This window comes from Lagopus muta, chromosome 28 (genome assembly GCF_023343835.1).
Source record: "Lagopus muta isolate bLagMut1 chromosome 28, bLagMut1 primary, whole genome shotgun sequence".
NCBI lineage: Eukaryota > Metazoa > Chordata > Aves > Galliformes > Phasianidae > Lagopus > Lagopus muta.
The window spans coordinates 598,240-618,384 of NC_064460.1; the positions used below are offsets into that span (position 1 = coordinate 598,240).

The following is a 20,145-nucleotide window of genomic DNA, read 5'->3' on the forward strand; positions in this document are numbered from 1 at the left end:
CATCTCGTGTCTCCCGTGGCCCAGAGGGAGAAACGCAGGCCCAGCTGTGCTGTGTTCCAGAGAGCCAACCGGGCAGCAGAGCGCGCTGAGCTCGTGTGCTCATTTCCTCGCTGTCCCAGCTCCAACCCCTTCCTGCGCCCCTCGGAGCCCAAGCCGGGCTGCAACACGCCTGGGAACCGCTGCTCCCTCGTTGCAGCCCGTCTGGCCCAGCAAACCCGCTGTGCTGGGCGGGAGCTGGAGCCGGGACCGGGCTCCCGCCTGCGCTACAGCAGTGCCGGTTCCGCCCCGCCCGCTGCCGCTCACCGCTCCCCGCTCGCCTCCCGCTGCTGCTGGCAGGGGGCAAGAAGCGTGCGCTCCTCTGCACCAGCCGCGAAGGGCTCCTACCTTGGGTGCGGAGCAGGCTGCTCCCGCCTCTGGTGCAGGCAACCGGGCTCCTGCGAGTCGCGGAGAGCAGAGGATGCCCAGTGCCCTCAGCCCGGAGCTGGCCGCAGCACGGCCTTGCTGCTCCTCCTGCCACCGCCGTGCTGCCCGGATGGCTTCCGGCCAGGCTCTGGCCGCTTCGGCACAGCCTCAGGTGCCGGGCAGCAGTTCCCACAGCGAGCACACCCCGAGCCGGCTGCCAGGCCTTGGGCAGTTTCACAGCTCGTTCTCCTGGCACATCTGCACCCGGGGAAGGGAGGGATGGGGGCTGCGTTTTGTTACGCTAATGAAGCGTCGCTGTCTGCTGGGTCTCTTTGCTTCCTTTGCTGGGGACATTCGCACAGCCTTGTGGTCACACGTCCCCACGTTGCTGTCCTGGCGTTCCTTTAACTCCCCTCACCCGCGAGCAGCTCCCAGCAAGAGGCAATCTCCGGCTGCCTGCTCTCGAGGGCAGCATCTCCCTGCAGCTGGCTCACTTGCTCACTGAGCGCTGCCCATGGCACTGATGTCACGTTTCTACTCGCTGAGCAAGTGAGTTCTATTTCCAACAACTTCCTGTCCTGCTTTCTCAATTCGGTCTTCTGTGCAAGGCATGAGCATGGTTAAGCTGTCTGCTGTACGAGGGCCGGCTCTGCTAAAAACCCTCGAGACCCACACATCCACTGTTGGGCAGAGAAAGAGGCCTGGTATGTTATAGGTACAGGGAGTCACATGTCTTAAGGAGACATCCTACGTGGAGGTGAAGGAGCGAGGGTGCTCCCCTTGAAGGTGGATCCACGGCTATAGGTTGGGTGATGGCGATCGGTGTGGGAGCTCACTTCTCGGAACAGAGGAAACTGGCATTTTGGTTGGCATTGTGGACTGGGGTTTAAAGAGGAATATGCATTTGGTCACACTAACATGGTAGCTGTGAGGTGTGGACTTTGGGGAACCATAAAGAATCAATGAAATTGAGTATGGAGGAGCACTGGGAAAGGAAGTTCCGAGGCAACCCCCACTTCAGGTATTTCTGGGGAGCCTGAGGACTCTGTGAGAAATTAATGGTGGTTGGAAGCTGATGACCATTTAGCAGTTAATGGTGTTCTTGGGAAAGCAGGAGATGAGCCGCTGGAAGCGAATAGCCTTCATCTGGAGGGACGTGGGAAACTTCATCTGCCAGTGTTAGCCCGGGAATCCTTAGGAGGGGAAGGGCTGAGAGCAGGGCTCTAGGACCCAGAGATCTCCTCAGGAAGAGCTGAGGACTTCTCTAGGGATGACAAGGTGGTGTTGCATATGGATATACAACTATGGAATACTGGTTAAACACTCTCTATGCCCTTTCCTATCCAAAGGTCCTCCTACAGATTGAGAAGGGCGAAGCAGTTAAGGTTTACCCGCGGCAATTAGACACAGAGTCTGCTGTTTGTGCAGAACAAAAGCTTTCATTGTGCACAGTGAACTGGAACATCATGCTCTTGGTCAAGTGTCTCATTAATTGTGACCCTTTTGTTGCTTGCAGCAGTGCTGGATCTTCCATTCTGCCCTGAAGGAGATGGCACTAGAGCTGGGCTCGTCCCTCTCGTGCCGTCCCGTGGCACACAGGCCACTCACCTCCGTCAGCCACCCTCCTCAGGTTTGCCGCTGGTCAGCTTGACCTTGATAGCATCTGCTCACTCCCGTGCCAGGTGTACAAGCCAGACGTCTTGTGATCAGGTTGAGAGGTTCTGTCTGGCACAAGGAGTTACAGTCTTTCGGTTTTCTCCCTCCATGTCTGCTGAGCTTGTTTCCATCTCCCAAGGTCTTTTGCTAACCAGAGCGAGAATGTCTTTGTTTTCTCCTGGTGATCTAGAGATTAAAGGAAGCAAATTACAGGACCTGGACGAACTAATTGAGGGGACTTGGAGAGTGTTCAGAAACAGAGGACGCAGAGGCGCAGGCTTTGGTTCCAGACAGTAAAAATTTAAACTGAGGGTAAACCAAGATAGTGAAGAGAGGACCAAAACTTGATAGAGGGCTTAGGAGAGTAGGTGGGAGAAGGAGGGAGGATTAGACTTCAAAACAAAATAATAGATCCCGCTTCCTTGTTATGGGCTGCAATCATGGCTGAGCACAGGAAAACTCACTGGGAACTGAGACCCTGTATAAATACTTGAGGCAAAGGGTTGTGGCTTGGAATTTATACACCACCACTAAGCAGGTAACACAGCAATGTGAGATTTGTTTACAGAATAGTCCTAGAACTGGCCCCAGGGTGCCATGGGACAAACAGGGAAGGGAATTTATCCTGGGCAACAATGGTGACTTGATTTCTCGGAACTCCCAACAAAAGGGGGGTAGAGGTATACGTTGGTATTAACAGTCACCTTTTCAGGTTGGCCAGAGGCTTTTCCCTTGCAGGAGCAACAAGGTGCAGGAAGTGACTGAAGTATTGTGACAAGACACAATTCCAAGATTTGGGGCTCCAGAACATCATCTATAGCGATCAAGGTGAAAGAGCAAGCATCATGCAGCTACACGTGAGTTAAGAAGACATCTCAGCCCCAGTGGACTATTGAGAAGACCGGAGCATTGAAGGTAAGGATTTAGAGACAACATGTGTAGAATGTGTTCTATAGGTTGCACGTGTTAAATAAGACTTGCTTCAGCCTGGCGTGAAAATACCTATTTAAACATGACTAAAGGAACAGTGGTTAGCCTAAAGCTCCCTGATTGCAGGATATGTACAGCCTTACCAAGAGATGGAGGAATGGAAATCCCTCAGTGTGGGACTCCCTCCACCAATTGGACACCATGGGGTGGAGCAGGAAGTAGGCGTAGGTGTGCAAATAAAATGGTAACAATTGGAAGAAGGACCTGAATTCAGTGTACAGCTATAGACAGGCCTCAGTGTAAGACCGTTCCTGAGAACTAGAAGGACATTATGTAGGAGGATATTAGTGCTTCAATGGAACAGCTCCTCCTCCAGGGATACTGAGAACCTCTTGGAAAAGGGTGAAGCGGGGAATAACCCCCTTATAGACAGGCCCTCTGGGTTCCATAGTTTTATGGGATGGTTTATTCCTAGCCTAGGAGTAAGGGAATCAGAAAAGGCAATTGTCAGTATAGCAGCTACACTAGAGAATATCAAGAACTCAACTATGGATGCTATACTTGGACTGCAGACAGAGGTATCCAAGGATCCAAGTTGAAGGAGGGAAGATTTAGGTTGGATGTTAGGGGGAAGTTCTTTACAAGGAGAGTGGTTAGGCCCTGGAACGGGCTGCCCAGGGAGGTTGTGGATGCCCTGTCCTTGGACGTGTTCAAGGCCAGGTTGGACGGGGTCCTGGGCAACCTGATCTAAATGTGTATGTTTGGTGGCCCTGCCAGGCAGGGGGGTTGGAACTACATGATCCTTGAGGTCCCTTCCAACCCGGGTGATTCTGTGATTCTGTGATTCTGTGTCCTCTCTTCATCAAGTAGTATTGCAGAACGGAACGGCTCTTGATCTCCTGATGGCAAAAGAAGGAGCGATTTGTGGAATCAAACTCTCTAACCCATTAAGTAAGGTCAAAAGGGCAGATACGTTTATTTCAGCGTTGCGCCACAGGCTGGGTGCAAGCAGGATCGCTCCTCCTAGCTTGCACACCAGAGAGTGGGGTCTCGATACGTTTATTAGCCAAGCCATACACAGTATTACCAAAAACTCATTGACATATTCATGACTTTTCCGGGAATTCATTCACATACTGTCCCCCCTCCCCAGGGCATGCGCAGTAGCTTCCATTGGATGAAGGCTCGATGTCTTCCTCCCCATTCGGTGGTCGTTTGGGATGAAGTCAGTTGTCTCCCTCGCCACGTCCTTCCAACCTTTGTTCCAGTCCTGGGCTCTACTCTTGCCCTGCATGCCTCAGCAATTTCCTATTCTGCTTATCTTCCCTTTTTTCCTTGCTCTCTTAGGGGCCCCTCTTCCACTGTCTGCAGAGGGCTCCCTTTGTAGAATATGCCTGGGCTGACAGAGCGGTTAGACTAAGCAATAAATCTCCCTTGAGTTAGCAAAAGGTGAAACTAAGCAATGCTATTTGCGACCTCTTGTGAGTTAGCATAACCAGGCGATGTTATGGATCCCTTACATCCTGTATTCTTACATCTTGTATTCTTCAGCTTACCATCTCAATTCCCCCCTTTTCATTGCTAGTAGCAAATTCTTTCGCTAAATTGCCCCATTTTGGAAAAGGGAAGACTTAAAACATCTTCCACTTTCCACTTTCTGCCTTAGTTTATGCTTTTTCCATTCTTCATAACTATTCTCTGGTCCAGATGTTGTACAGAGCCATAGTTCACACCTTGTTGCAATGCACGTCAATGTGAGACAAAAAGCTTCTTGAGCCAAGCGAAGTTAGGTAGCTGACTAGTAAGTGTTTCCTGTATCCCCTTTGGTCCCTCCATAACTGGGTTAGTCTCTATTTTGTCATGAGCTTCCTATTTATCGATTTTGAGTGGTCCAGAAGATTAAAGCAGCACATCCTACCAAGATCCTCACAACCGTGCCCTTCATTTAATCAGTCCAGATCCCTTACCTCAATTCCTTTAACCTGTATACTATTGGGAGAAAATAAAGATGTTCTTGCTTGGACTGGCAAAAGACCCTCGGAGGTATAAACAAGTTAAAGATTGTAGCTATTCATGCCAGACAGACCCTCTTGACATGATCACAAGACGTCTGGCTTGTACACCTGGCATGGGTGTCAGCAAATGCTATAAAGACCATTGGCAAGCCCTGCCAAAACTGAGGTGGCTTTGTGGAGGCAAGTGCTCAGGAACCGTGGGTGCGTGTGTGACAGAGGAGCAAGCGGCGGATTGCCAAGTGACAGAAGAACCCCTCAACTGTACATGGAACCCGCTTAACGTTCCCCTGACTGAGAGCAGACAGAGGAGACGACCTGCACAGAAGGAGGTGAGCGCCAACATGGAGCTGCATCTCACACAGGAATGGTTCCACAGCAGCTGGGGGCAGGGCGCAGCGGGCGGCACATCGCTGAGCGGCTGATGACAGAGTACTGTGCTGAGATGGAGGCCCCTGACGGCTCCTTCCTGGTCAGGGAAAGCGAGACTTACGCTGGGGAATAGGTTCTGTCCTTCTGGCACCGTGGGAAGGGGCGGCATTGCTGCATATACTGGCGACAGGACGCTACCAGTCAGTTCTTCTTCCTGACTGACACCGGGTATTTGCCAGCCTGTACAACCTCATCGCCTACTATTGGGAGACTGCGCTGAGGTCCCACAGACTTGAGATATGGCTGGCTGAGCCAGTGCCTCGGTCCAGCCCTCACACCAATGCAGACCGGGTGCCGTGGGACGGCCCCAGAGGGACAAGTCCAGATCCAGCACCATCTACTTCAGGGTAGGAGGGAAGGCATGGCAGGAGAGTTACATTTAATAAGGCACTTAACCACGTGCACATTGTTCAAGTTCATTGCCCACAATAAAAGTTTTTTGTTCTGCACTAACAACTGAGTCCGTGTCTAATTGCCACAGTTAACCCTTCCTCTTATTTCTCTTCCTCAACCTCTATGAGGACCTTTGGGCAGGATTTCAGAACGGCATAGAGTGGCTTTACCAGTGTTCTTTGGTTGTAGGCGACACCACCTTGTTATCCCTAGGACAGTCTGGAGCTCCTTCCAGAGTCCCCCAGCTGTTTCCTAGGGCTCGGGAATCCTGAAGTGTCATGAAGAATCCATAACACAAATGGGTTACTTGTGGCTGTGCTACTTAGGCTTTCTGTGGAGAAAGTTTAGTAAGCTAATTGTCCATGTTGTGCATTACCTCCTTTGTTTTGGTAGCTTTCAGGTCATCCCTGTCTTCGCATTTGGGGGGTCCTGTTTAACCCAAACCAGCTGAGCTACTCCTAAGACCGGGATAAGGGCTCTCAAGGTATCCTGTATTATACCTTACCAGTGGGTTATTTACCCTTTTAACCCTTCTTGGATTTTGATACTGGCTCCAAACAGTTCTCACTATGCCTGGTGGGAGTTTGAGCTCTCCCAACTCCGCCCAGCCACCAGAAACCTTTACCCGAATGACTCCTACTCATTGTATTACTTCCGCTATGATGTTCATGCCCACTAATGAGAGTGTTATTACTTTCTTAATAGAGGCCATTGTTAAGTATAGAGATGTAAGGTTGATCCCAGTAGAAGGGAGAAGAGTGACAATCACACATTTAACAATAACAAATAAATGTAACACAAAACATAGTACTGTTATAACCAAAATACAAAATGTAACAGCACACAACATCAACTTGCCAGAGATATCACCCTGAAATAAAGCAAATTAGTAACCAATTCATCTTTTCTTTATGAGTTTCACTTTTGACAATGCACTTTCCTTGACAGACCAAATAGTTCCTCAGCATCTTGGAATAACCCAACAATACTTAAATTACTCCATGTGCCTTATTAGTTCTACAAGGGAATGCCTCTGGCTTCTGTACTATTGGTCGCTGCCCAATAAAGAAGGTGTGAGAAACACCGGGGCTGATTTATGGAGGAGAAGCAGTGAGCCACTCCTACACAGGACACCCCCTCAAGGACGGCTGTTATCGCCCTCGGGTGAGTGATAAGTGCGGGGGCTCCTGTTAACGACCCGGCAAGGGGGCGAGGGCAGAGCCAGTACTGCCCTCACACAGCAGTACAGCAGGGCGGGGCTGATAAGGCGCACCTCATTAACGCTATTTAGTAGCGTTTACGCTTGCTGGTCTGTGATGGCTGCACCCCGGAGGAAGGCTAATGCCACAAAAATTATGGAGACCCAGACGGCAGTCCTGTGCGTGTTTGAAAGGGTAGCTGCTGCAAAGACGAGTGTGGAGACTCAGACTGAGGCCCCAACATGAGATGCTAGTACGCAGGTCACTGGCTATCACAAGTGCCAGTGCCTGGCCTTCAAAGTGCCAGACGATGGTGGTGGTAGTTTTATAGGATGTGACTAACTACAGGACTTACTCAGCCTGGTGGTCAACCTAACAGAGGAGGTAGAGAGGCTAAGGACCATAAAGGAGTGTGAGAAGGAGATTGACTGGTGGTGCCAGTCCCTATCGGCTCCAAGATCTGGGAGCTGTAGCTGAGGCACTGTGTGGAGCATCTCATCCCCCGCAGCCTCATAAACAGGTGAGAGAGGGGAAACGGCAGGCTGATGGTGTTGCAGCAAGCCTCCTGTCCTCTCCTTCCACCTTTGAGCACTTTGAGAAAGGAGGAAGAGTGGAAACAGGTACCGGCTTGACGAAGCAGGCGTCCCCCATCCCAACCACCCTTGGCCCCACAGGTGCCTCTGTGTAGTAGGTTTGAGGCCCTGGAACCTGAGGGAGAGGAGTGTGGGGATGTGGAGGGAGGCCAACCCGTGAGGTTGCCTCGGGTACAGCGGTCGACCCCGCTCCTCAAGACTGCTTCCACCCGGAAGGACAGAAAGGTGGTGGTTGTGGGAGACTCCCTGCTGAGAAGGAACCGAAGGCCCTATATGTCGCCCTGACCCTGCCCGTAGGGAGGTGTGCTGCCTTCCTGGGGCACGGGTCAGGGACATTTCTAGGAGACTTCCTGGTCTGATTCGCCCTTCCGATGATTACCCGCTATTGATAGTCCAGGCTGGCAGTGATGAAGTTGCTGGGAAAAGTCTCAGGGCTATCAAGAAAGACTTCAGGGGACTGGGGCGGGTAGTCGAGGGAGCGGGTGTGCAGGTGGTGTTTTCCTCCATACCTTCAGTGGCAGGGCAAGATGCTGAGTGGTACCAAAAAACCCACCTCATAAATAAATGGTTTAAAAGTTGGTGCAAATGCAGGAATTTTGTTTTTTTTAGCCATGGTGCAACTTACTTGGCGCCTGGTATGATGGCAGCAGACGTATGTAGCCTGTCTCTGAGAGGGAGGAGGATCTTAGCTGAGGAACTAGCAGGACTCATTGACAGGTCTTTAAACTAGGTATGAAGGGGAAAGGGGACAAAACCAGAGCTGCTGGGGTTGAGCGGGTCATTTGAGGGCTCCTACCGAACTTGATAGGTGATGACGGTGAGGTACAAAGTGATGGACTGGGGCAGGGGGGTGTTGGGGATGCTACTGTTGTAGGGAAGCCTAGATCCTCTATAAAGGTGGTAAGACGGAAAGCCCAGCTGAAGTGCCTTTATTCCAATGCATGCAGCCTGGGAAACAAGCAGGATGAGTTGGAAACTGTGATGCGCTTGGAAAGCTATGACCTTGTTGCCAGCATGGAAACATGGTGGGATGAATCCCATAACTGGAACACCACCGTTGAGGGCTATCGGCTCTTTAGAAGAGATAGGCTAGGTAGGAAGGGTGGGGGAGTTGCCCTCTATGTCAAAGAGTAGATAGACTGTGAGGAGCTCCCTCAGAGAAACGGTCAGGAACAGGTTGAGAGCCTGTGGGTTAGAATTAGGGATGGGTCTAACAAAGGACAACTGATGATAGGAGTGTACTACAGGCCGCCTGATCAAGGGGAGACTGTTGATGAGGCTTTCTTGCTTCAGATGCAGGAGGCTTCGTGTTCACAGGCTCTTGTGCTGATGGGGGACTTCAACGATCCAGATATCTCTTGGAAAGGCCACACGGCAAGTTGCAGGAGGTCTAGGAGGCTTCTGCAACGTGTTGACGATAACTTTCTGGTCCAGGTATTGGACAGACCGATCAGAGGTGAAGCGTTGCTGGAACTGCTGCTCACCAATGTGGAGGAAATTATTAATGGTGTTAAGGCTAGAGGCAGCTTGGGTTGTAGCGACCACGCCCTGGTCCAGTTCGTGGTCTCAAGGGATGTGGGCCTGGCAAAAAGTGGTGTCAGGACCCTGAACTTTGCAAGAGCGAACTTCAAGCCGTTCAATGGACTGCTGGCTGAGATCTCCTGGGATGCTGTCTTAAAAAACAAAGACGTTGAGGAGAGCTGGCTATTCTTCAAGGATGTCTTCCTGAGAGCACAAGAACTCTCCATCCCTCTGAAGAAGAAAGTGGGCAGAGGAGGTAGGAAGCTGGTGTGGCTCAGTAAGGACCTGCTGGGCGTGCTGAGGGCGAAGAAAGGTGTATACAGGCTCTTGAAACAAGGGCGTGTCACCTGGGAAGAATACAGGGATGCCGTCCAGGCTTGCAGAAGTGCGATCAGGAAAGCCAAGGCGGGTGGAACTGAACTTGGCGAGGGACATGAAAAACAATAGGAAGAAGTTTTACAGGTACATTGGCCACAAGAGATGTGCCAAAGCGAGTTTGCCTCCTTTGGTAAATGTAAAAGGAGAACTTGCTTCAACAGACAATGAGAAGGCTGAGGTACGGAATGAGTTTTTTGCCTCAGTGGAACTGGTGGACAAGATTCCAGAACTTCTCACGTTCCCAAGCCCTGTATCCCTAAACCGCTAGGTGGGGACCAGGGTAACAGATCCCCCCCCCCCCCCGCTGTGAGGACAGAGCAGGTCCAAGACCGCCTCATGAGACTGAATGTGTATAAGTCTATGGGACCAGATAGCGTGCATCCCAGGGTTCTGAAGGAGCTGGCTGAGGTGGTTGCCAAGCCACTCTCCATCATTTTTGAAAAGACGTGGCTGTCAGGTGAGGTCCCGGATGACTGGAGGAAGGGTCACGTCACTCCCATTTACAAGAAAGGGAGCAAGGAGGACCCCGGGAACTACAGGCCAGTGAGTCTCACCTCTGTGCCTGGGAAGATCATGGAACAGATCATGCTGGATGACATGCTTGACCACTTGAGGGATGGGCGTGTCATCTGTGACAGTCAGCACGGCTTCATCAGAGGAAGGTCATGCTTGACCAATCTGGTGGCCTTGTATGATGGAGTGACAGCATCGGTGGATAAGGGAAAGGCGACTGATGCCATTTACCTGGACTTGAGCAAGGCCTTTGACATGGTCCCCCACCACATCCTCATCTCCAAATTGGAGGGATGTGGATTTGATGGGTGGACCACTCGATGGATAAGAAACTGGTTGAAAGGCTGCAGACAGAGGGTGGTCATCAATGGCTCTATGTCCAGGTGGAGGCCGGTAACGAGCGGCATCCCCCAGGGGTCTATCTTGAGACCGGTGCTCTTCAGCATCTATATCAGTGACATCGATGTAGGAATCGAGTGCACCCTCAGCAAGTTCGCTGATAACACCAAGCTGAGCAGTGCGGTCAACACGGTTGAAGGAAGGGATGCCATGCAGAGGGACCTCGAGAGGCTAGAAAGGTGGGCCCGGGTGAACCTGATGAGGTTCAACATGGCAAAGTGCAAAGTTTTGCACTTGGGCCAGAGGAATCCCAGGCATCCGTACAGGCTGGAAGGAGCAGTCCTTGGGAGCAGCCCTGTGGAGAACGACCTGGGGGTCCTGATAGATGAAAAACTTAATATGAGCCAACAGTGTGCTCTTGCGGCTCGGAGGGCAAATGGTATCCTGGTGTCCATCAAAAGAGGGGTGGCCAGCAGGGACAGGTAGGTGATTGTCCCCCTCTACTCTGCTCTTGTGAGGCCCCATCTAGAATACTGTGTCCAAGTGTGGAGCCCGCAGTACAGAAAAGACAGGGAGCTGTTGGAGAGGGTCCAGAGGAGGGCCACTAGGATGATCAGGGGACTGGAGCACCTCCCCTATGAGGACAGGCTGAGGGAGCTGGGCTTGTTCAGCCTGGAGAAAAGAAGGCTGCGGGGTGACCTCATGACAGCCTTTCAGTACCTAAAGGGAGCCTACAGAGGGGAGGGGAATCAACTCTTTGAAAGGGTTGATATGTATAGGATGAGGGGAAATGGTTTTAAGTTGAGGGAGGGGAGATTTAGGCCGGACATCAGGGGGAAAGTCCTTACCCAGAGTGGTGAGGTACTGGAACAGGCTGCCCAGAGAGGTTGTGGATGCCCCGTCCTTGGAGGTGTTCAAGGCCAGGTTGGATGGGGCTCTGGGCAGCCTGGTTTAGCATTAAACGTAGAGGTTGGTGACCCTGCATGTGGCAGGGGGGTGGAGATTCATGATCCTTGAGGTCCCTTCCAACCCTGGCCACTCTGTGATTCTGTAGGAAAAGTATCAGTCAGTACCAACATACAAGGATACTCCACTTTCTTGGGAGTTCCGAGAAATCAATTTGCCATTGTTGCCCTCCCTTCTAAATCATTAATTAGATTCCGACCCCTCTCTAGAATATTCTACAGGTTCTGACTCAGGTTTAAAGATTTTCAGTTGACCGTCTGGAATTCAAAGCCCTCTTCAACTACCTGTTCTGCCACCTGACCCACCATCTTATTTCCAGTTTCCTGTGCAGTGTTACCTTTCTGATTTCCTTTACAATGTGTAACAGCCACGCTCCTTGGTAGGTTGACATCATGCTTGTGCACTTAAAGGGCCCCAGGAAAGCCTGGACGCTCCTCAAGATGGAAATCTTAAAGGCGCAAGAACAGAACTGTCCCTGAGTGCCGTAAGGCAAGCCATAGGGGAAGACGACCAGTGTGGATGAGCTGCGAATTACTGTTGAGACTCAGGGAGAAAAAGAGAGTCTACATCCTCTGGAAGAAGGGACAGGCTACTTGGGGAGATTACAAAGAAGTAGCTAAGGTATGCAGGAAGGAAGTTAGGAAGGCAAAAGCCCAACTTGAGTGCAGGTTGGCCTCTGCAATAAAAGACAATAAAAAATCCTTTTATATTGCTCCTAGATTATGGAGCAAATCATCTTGGATGAGACTGCACGGCATGTGCGCAGTGTCCAGGGGATCAGGCCCAGCCAGCACAGGTTCGTGAAAGGCAGGTTGTGCTTGACCAACCTCATCTCCTTCTATGACTGGGTGACCAGGCTGGTAGATGAGGGAAGGGCTGCTGATGTAGTCTTCCTAGACTTCAGCAAAGCCTTTGACACGGTCCCTCACAGGCTTCTTCTGGGGAAACTGGCTGCCCGTGATCTGAACAGATAGACACTTCTTTGGGTAAGGAACTGGCTACAGGGCCGTGCCCAGCGGATCATGGTGAATGAAGTCCAGATGGCGACCCGTTTCAAGTGGTGTCCCCCAGGGGTCGATACTGGGGCCCATCTTGTTTAATATCTTTATTGATGACCTGGATGAAGGAACTGAATGTACCCTCAGTAAATTTGCAGATGACACCAAGCTGGGAGGTGGTGTCGATCTGCCTGAGGGTAGGGAGCCCGTCAGAGGGATTTAGACAGGCTGACTGCTGGGCTGAGGTGAATGGGATGAGGTTCAACAAGGCCAAGTGTCAGGTCCTGCACTTTGGCCACAATAATCCCATGCAGCGTTACAGGCTTGGGGATGAGTGGCTGGATGAGTGTGAAGAAGAGAAGGACCTGGGGGTGTTGGTTGATGCTCGGCTGAACGTGAGCTGGCCGTGTGCCCAGGTGGCCAAGAGGGCCAATGGCATCCTGGCCTGCATTGGAAATAGTGTGGCCAGCAGGAGCAGGGAGGTGATCATCCCCCTCTACTCAGCACTGGTGAGGCTGCACCTCGAGTACTGTGTTCAGTTTTGGGCTCCTTGCTACAGGAAAGACATTGAGGTCCTGGAGCACGTCCAGAGAAGGGCAACAAAACTGGTGAGGGGTCTGGAGCTTATGGTCTTATGAGGAGGGAGCTGGGATTGTTCAGTCTGGAGAAGAGGAGGCTCAGGGGAGACCTCATTGCACTCTACAACTTCCTGAAGGGAGGTTGTGGTGAAGAGGGATTTGGCCTCTTCTCCCAGGCAACAATCAGGACACCGGGTAATGGCCACAAGTTGTGTCAGAGGAGGTTTAGATTAGACATAAGGAAGAACTTTTTCTCTCAGAGAGTGGTCAGGCACTGGAATGGCTGCCCAGAGAGATGGTGGAGTTGCCGTCCCTGGCAGTGTTCAAGAGGCATCTGGATGACGTGCTGCGTGATGTGGTTTAGTGCTAGTAGCGGCAATGGTGACGAGGAGATGGTTGGACCAGATGATCTAATAGGTCGTTTCCAACCTTGTGATTCTATGATTCTATGATTCTCTGCTGTTTTATCTTGTATGTGCAGTCCTTGCTCTTTTCAGATGGTACTCTGTGTAGCATCCCAAATACATAATTAGCATCCATCCATAAAATTAAAGCTCCTGTCCAGGCAGTTATTTCAGCCCTTTGAGGGAAAGTCCCCTCAAGTAATGGTCTTGCTTCAATTACCTTGTCAGTTGCAGCTACTGCATATTTTGCCTTACAGTTTCCTTGTCTCACAAAACTGCTACCGTCGGTAAACCAGGTGTCTTCTGCGTCTTCTAAGGGCTTGTCCTTCAGGTCCGACTGGCTGGAAGATGCAGCTTCAGTTGTTCCAAAGCTGTTACAAAATACTGGTTGTCCAGGAGTTCTGCTAAGGAAGATACTGGGTTGCAATTATTTCTACGTCATCCTGCTCTACCAGGATGGCCTGGGATTTCAGGAACCTTTGGAGTGAGAGCCAATGTCTCCCTTTTTACCTCCAATACAACAGACACTGTATGAGGTATAAAAACTGTTATTCTTTGGCCTAGCAACACCTGAGTACTGGCGCAGCCACTGCCCTCAAGCATCCCGGCCACCCCTTACTCACTTCATCCAGCTGTTTGGAAAAGTGTGCCACTGCCCAAGGTTCTGGGCAAGGACTCCCAGGGCCATTCCTTGTTTTATTATGTGAGCATTTCTGGTAGCCCCAAAGCAGAGGGCCTTCATGAGTTCTTATTTCAGTTTAGGGAATGCCCACCTTGTCTTCCCATTTCTTGTAATATTTTGGCTTCACCAACAGTCCCTAGCTGTGCACCCACGGTCGGCACCATCCTGTCATTCCTACGGAGTTCCTTGGCAGTTTGTGACTCAGGGGGTTGGCAGATGGCTTCTTTCCTATCAGTCCTTAAGGGTTGAAGTCCAGCTGTAATCTCATATCCCAGGTATGTCTTTCTGTTGAGAAACTTGATCATCATTTCAACAAGAAATTCAGCAAACTCACCGTCCATTGCACACAGTCCTCTTGGTTTCTGTGACATCCACGTACTGCAGTAAGGCTCCACTCTGGGATGCAGGAACCCAAGTCTCAGGTTCCTGAGTTGACCAGCTCTCAAAAATCATTGAGCTGTTCTCACAACCCTGGGTAACACTGTTCAGATTAACTGAGTCTTTTCTCCCCATCCTAGGGCTTTTCTATTCAAAGGCAAATAACCTTAGGCTTCCTTTGGCCAAAGCAGGCAGAAAAGGCATTCTTCAAGTCCAGAAGGTAAACTCCACTTACTGATTCCTTAACTTGCGTAATAAGGTGTATGGATTTTTCACCACTGAGCGTATGCATTCAACTATTCTATTACTTGTCCTCAAATCTTGTTCCAAACTATAGCACTTGTTTTCCATTTATTTATTTATTTACCTATCTATCTATTTACTTATTCATTTAGGTTTGGAGTACTGTATTTGGATCCATATTCAATCACTAATCCAAACTCCAAAAACTATCTATTATTTCTTTTATCTTTCTACAGTCACATATCCTCAAAGGGCTCTGCTTTACCCTGACTGGGCTAACTCTTGCTTTTAACTTAACTTCTCTTTAGGGCTGCATTTTTGGGTCTGCCAGGTATCCCTGATACCCACCCTCCTAAGCGTTTCTTATTCATGATTTCTGAAACTTCTGTGGCTATAATCTTATTTTTCCGTGTTTGTGTTAAAGGCAGGCTTAAAATTCTCAATCAGTTAATACTGTTTGATTCTTAGCTCCAGTTTCATTTAACTGCTTGCCAGAGTAACCTGGCATGTACAAGAATTTATTATTATTTTTTATTATTCCTACTTGTTTTCTCAGTCTATATTTAATGAATCCCCAAAAGTAAGCCTTTTCTTATTGGGCATTAGCTCCTTCTACTGTTGCAAAATCATCTACAGCTGTCAAGAGGCACCCGTATCCACCGCAAGATAAATTTCTTTATCCTGCTCCCCTAGTTGTAATTTAACCAGTGGATCTGCTAGGGTAAACTTCCCAAATTCCCATCCTTCATCTTTGCAACCAGAGACTGTTCCCCCTTTCTCAGTAATTTACACTTTATTTTCACTCCGGTGGGGCGGAGCCCTCCCTGGGCTCTTCCAGCCCTCCCCCCACCTCTCTCTGAGTGGATCCCTGGGTCCTACAGCCCTACTCTAGTGCTGCCACAGCAACAGCTGCTATTATTCCCAATTTCCTTATTATCTCTGTTTCTCAATCAGTTTTCTTTTGTTTTCTTTTGCTTTTCCTTCATATCACTCACCTTTCTTCAGTCCTAACATCCCTTTACACCCTTCTCATCTTTGCCTTCCTCAGCCTGTGTCCTTCCCAAACTTTCCACTTTCCAAACTCTCATCACTACATAAACTACTAGCATCATTTTTCAGTTTTTACCTCCTCCCCTCCAGAGGCTTCCAGTGTTAACACTGGGATTTCCTAGATCTCTGCAGAGGATATTCTCACTTCCAGTGCCCTGTCCTCTCCACCTCCCCCTTCACAAGTAACAGCAATCTCTGTCCCCGGCTCTCTCTCTCTCTCACACACCAAGTTCTGCTCGCAGGGGAACGGTGTAGGGCTTGCTCTCATGCCAGCAAACATTAACTCACTTTCTCTTTAACCCTTTTCCCTTTGTTCCACTATTAGTACCTTCAGTTACACTTGCACATACCCCTCACTTCTATACCATGAACAATTACACTTATACCATCAAAACAGTTTGTGTCATTCTCTTCAAAGTCCTCAAATCAAACCATACAGTTCTTCAGTTTCCATCAACACCCTTAATACCATATAACTTCTCACTAACAATCCCTAACGTTTGGTTATAAACACCTCACCAGAGAACCAGCACTGATTGACCCACCTCCCTCACACATCTCCTTGCAAGCAGAACACAGTGTTATGTAAATGAGTTGACATTCATTCCCCAAATGGAGCAGGCATCTCTCTATGAATCACAGAATCACAGAATCACAGAATCACCCGGGTTGGAAGGGACCCCAAGGATCATGTAGTTCCAACCCCCCTGCCTAGCAGGGCCACCAAACATCCACATTCAGATCAGGTTGCCCAGGACCCCGTCCAACCTGGCCTTAAACACGTCCAAGGACGGGGCATCCACAACCTCCCTGGGCAGCCCGTTCCAGGGCCTAACCACTCTCCTAGTAAAGAACTTCCCCCTAACATCCAACCTAAATCTTCCCTCCTTCAACTTAAAACCATTTCCCCTAGTCCTGCTGTCGTCAGCCCTTTTGAAGAGTTTACTCCCCTCCTGGGTGTAGGTTCCCTTCAGGTATTGATAGGCTGCCATGAGGTCACCCCGCAGCCTTCTCTTCTCCAGGCTGAACAAGCCCAACTCCCTCAGCCTGTCCTCATAGGGGAGGTGCTCCAGCCCCCTGATCATCTTAGTCGCCCTCCTCTGGACCCTTTCCAAAATCTCAATGTCTTTCTTGTACTGAGGGCTCCACACCTGGACACAGTACTCCAGGTGGGGCCTCACAATCCATCATCCCCATTCAGAAATTCATACAAAAACGTAAAGACAGACAGACAGACCATGATCATTGTTATACTCGCACTCACACTGCAGCTGTGCCATGTCACAGTACTCAACACATTTGCTCGCAATCACACACAATGCCGGCTTTACACTTTAACAAATCAGAGCTCCAGACTCCTTTCCAGTGTTTTGGTAACAGTTCTCAAATACACGGTACCGAACACTTACAACTGATGGTGACAATGATTTGCGGAATCAAACTCTCTAACCCACCTAAGGTTAAAAGAGCAGATACGTCTTTAGTTCAGCGCTGCGCCACACGCCAGGTGCAAGGGGGATCATTCCTCCTAGCTTGCACACCAGAGAGTGGGGTCCTGTTACATTTATAAGCCAAGCCATACAAATTCAACAGTGTTACCCAAGACCCATTGGCATATTAATTGCTTTTCCAGGAATTCATTTACATACTGTCCCCCTCCCGAGGGCATGCGCAGTAGTTTCCATTGGATGAAGGCTCGACGTCTTCCGGCGTCTTCCTCGCCATGTCCTTTCGACCTTTGTTTCAGCTCTGAGCTCCTTTCCCACCTGGCATGTCTCAGCCGTTTCTCAGCCCGCTTACCTTCCCCATCCATTGCTTTCTTAGGGGCCCCTCTCTACTGACTTGAAGAGGCTCCCTTTTGGAAATATACTTGGGAAAAGTAAAAAGGTTCAGCTAAGCAATAAATTGGTTTTGGGGTAGCAAAAGGCTAAATTAAACAACAAATGCCTCTAGGCCATAAATTCCTCTAAGTAATAAATTCCTCTAAGCTTTAAACCCCTCTAAGCGATGCTGTTTGTGAATTCCCTTAGAGTTATCATAACTAAGATATGACATGGATCCTTACATATTGTATTCTGTATCTTGTATTCTTTAGCTTACCATCTCAACAACAATAACAATACCTATGATTCTGTTATACCTGCTATATCCACAACAACCCACGTAAACATTAGACAAAACTGGTGTTATCAATCACTTAATAACTAGCACGCTTAATGACTGTTGTTTCTTCCCTGCGTACGCCTTACGGGCTTCCTTTGTAGGGTTTCCTTTCCAAGGAATTGCCCTGTACCCAACTTGTGAGCTCACCTACCCAGGGGAGAGCACGCCGACCCTTTTCTACCCTGCGTAGGACGTCTCCGTATGCCTTATGGGTTCCCCTTTTTCCTAAACATACCTGGTCTGCCAACAAATGGTCCTTGCCTGTCCCCGCAGTGATCGGATGAGGAAGGGGAGTCCTTCCCAGAAATCTCGGGGCACACCAAAGGCGTGCCTCTCAGCCCTCTCAGCCAGTCCTGCAGCCGGACAGATTGTCCCATCTGGGTCGCCAAATTGATTTACGGAATCAAACTCTATCACCCAGAGTTAGATTATAAAGCAGCTATGTTTTATTCAGCATTTGGCGCCAAGCTGGGTGCAAGGGGGATCGCTCCTCCGAACTTGCACAGTGTAGGACAAAAGTTTGGTACAGATAGAGGCCCAACTAATACATAATCAGTGTTTTTCCCGGAATTCGTATACATATTTCATTACGTTTCTGAGAACCCATCAGCATGTGGTCCCTCCCTCTTGCACGTGGGCAGTGGGCAGTGGGGGTCTTCTTCTGGTGGTCATGGGATGAAGGCTCATTGTCTTCAACCGAAGTAATCCCATCCGACCTGTTCCTTGTGTGATGTTCTCTTCATGTTTACAATAGAGTTTCCAGATGTTCTTTTCTTATCTGGCCTCACATCCTGCTTGCCTGCATTCTTATGCAATGGTTAACCCTGTTCCTTGTGTGATGTTCTCTTCATGTTTACAATAGAGTTTCCAGATGTTCTTTTCTTATCTGGCCTCACATCCTGCTTGCCTGCATTCTTATGCAATGGTTAACCCTTATCGTGTTCTCTCTTTACTCACATTCCTATGCAATGGTTAATCCTTATTTACTGCACATCCTGCTTGCTACATTCTTTTTCCATGTCATCGTTTACAGCCCGCCCATGTTTCCCCGAACTCATGCCCAAGTAATGGTTTTGGAGAACCTGGCACCTACAAGAATGTATGTATTCCTACTTGTTCTCCTAGCCTGTATTTAATTGGTCCCCAAAAAAGGAAACTTCTCTTGCCAGTGGCTCCTACAACTATTACAAAAATCATCTACGGGTAATAATTCTTGACGTAACACAGAGTAAGAGGCACCCAGAGGTATCAGAAAATAAACCTCTTTACCCTGCTTCCACAGCTGCTTTCGGTCCTGCGGGGGTGGAACTCTGCTTGAGCCCTTCCAGGCTCCCCCTTACCTCTTCTTCTAGGTAAGGACATCCCTGTTACACCTTGCTCAACTTTGCCTTCCTCAGCCTGTGTTTTTCCAAACCCTTCTCACTTTCCAGACTTTCATCATCACAGACATTACTAACATTGTATTTCAGTTTCAACCCTCCCCTCCCAGGCTTCCAATGCTCACACTGGGATATCGGGTTTCCCCAGCTTTCTGCAATGACGGCTATTCTCACTTCCAATGTCCCGTCCCATCCCCATTCACAAGCACCGCGCCCTCCACAGTTACAGCGGGAGGCTCCGGCCCCTGGCTCTTTCTCCCACTCCGAGTTGTTCTTACAAGCCGCGGTGGGGGGGGGGGGGGGGTGCAGGGGATGTGTTCTCATGCCAGCTCAACTCCAATATCCCAAACTCACTGTTTTCCTCAACCTTTTTGCCGTTTTTTGTTTGTTTTTCCACAATTCCACTATTTGTACCCTCTACTGCATTTCCACATACCATTAACAACTGCATTTCCACATACCATTAACAACTGCATTTCCACATGTCATTAAGACAGCTTCTCCCAGTGCCTTCACAATCCACAAATCAAACAACACAATTCCTCAACTTCCACAAACACCCAGCACTTGGTCTCATGATTAGGGCACTCAATTATACAACTGGTCCCGTTACTCCATTTACGTTCCTGGTTTCTTATTCAATATTCCCCCTGGCTCACCAACAATGTTTCTCCAGTGAGCCAAAATACAACCCAGGGGCTCTTCCCGTATCACTTCAGACACCCCTTGTTCCATAACAGCCTCGTACATGACATCACATAACAGAACACTTTCACCACACGAACATTTAACAATCACAAGGACAGTGACAATAATCAGTGCAATTTATCCTCAGGATCCTTCCTCTCTGCCTCCCTCCAGAGCCCAACCTTCCCTCTGTATTCATTTCCCACACTTGCGTAGCTGCCAACCTCCTTCTCCAATAATCAACATATC

At 49.5% G+C, this 20,145-nt stretch overlaps 2 protein-coding genes across 5 annotated transcripts in view; one reads left to right on the forward strand and one right to left on the reverse strand.

Annotated features, from left to right (window-relative positions):
- The window catches only part of LOC125685583 (zinc finger protein 664-like), a 233,337-nt gene extending 227,543 nt beyond the window's left edge, over window positions 1–5,794 (reverse strand). For all 4 annotated transcript variants that reach the window (XM_048928764.1, XM_048928765.1, XM_048928761.1 and 1 more), the window contains exon 1: window positions 385–5,794. The gene's annotated coding sequence lies outside the window, so the exon portion shown is untranslated. The remainder of the gene's footprint in view (window positions 1–384) is intronic.
- Window positions 1–20,145, forward strand: part of LOC125685593 (zinc finger protein 501-like) — a 121,404-nt gene that overhangs the window by 93,430 nt on the left and 7,829 nt on the right. The window lies entirely within an intron of this gene.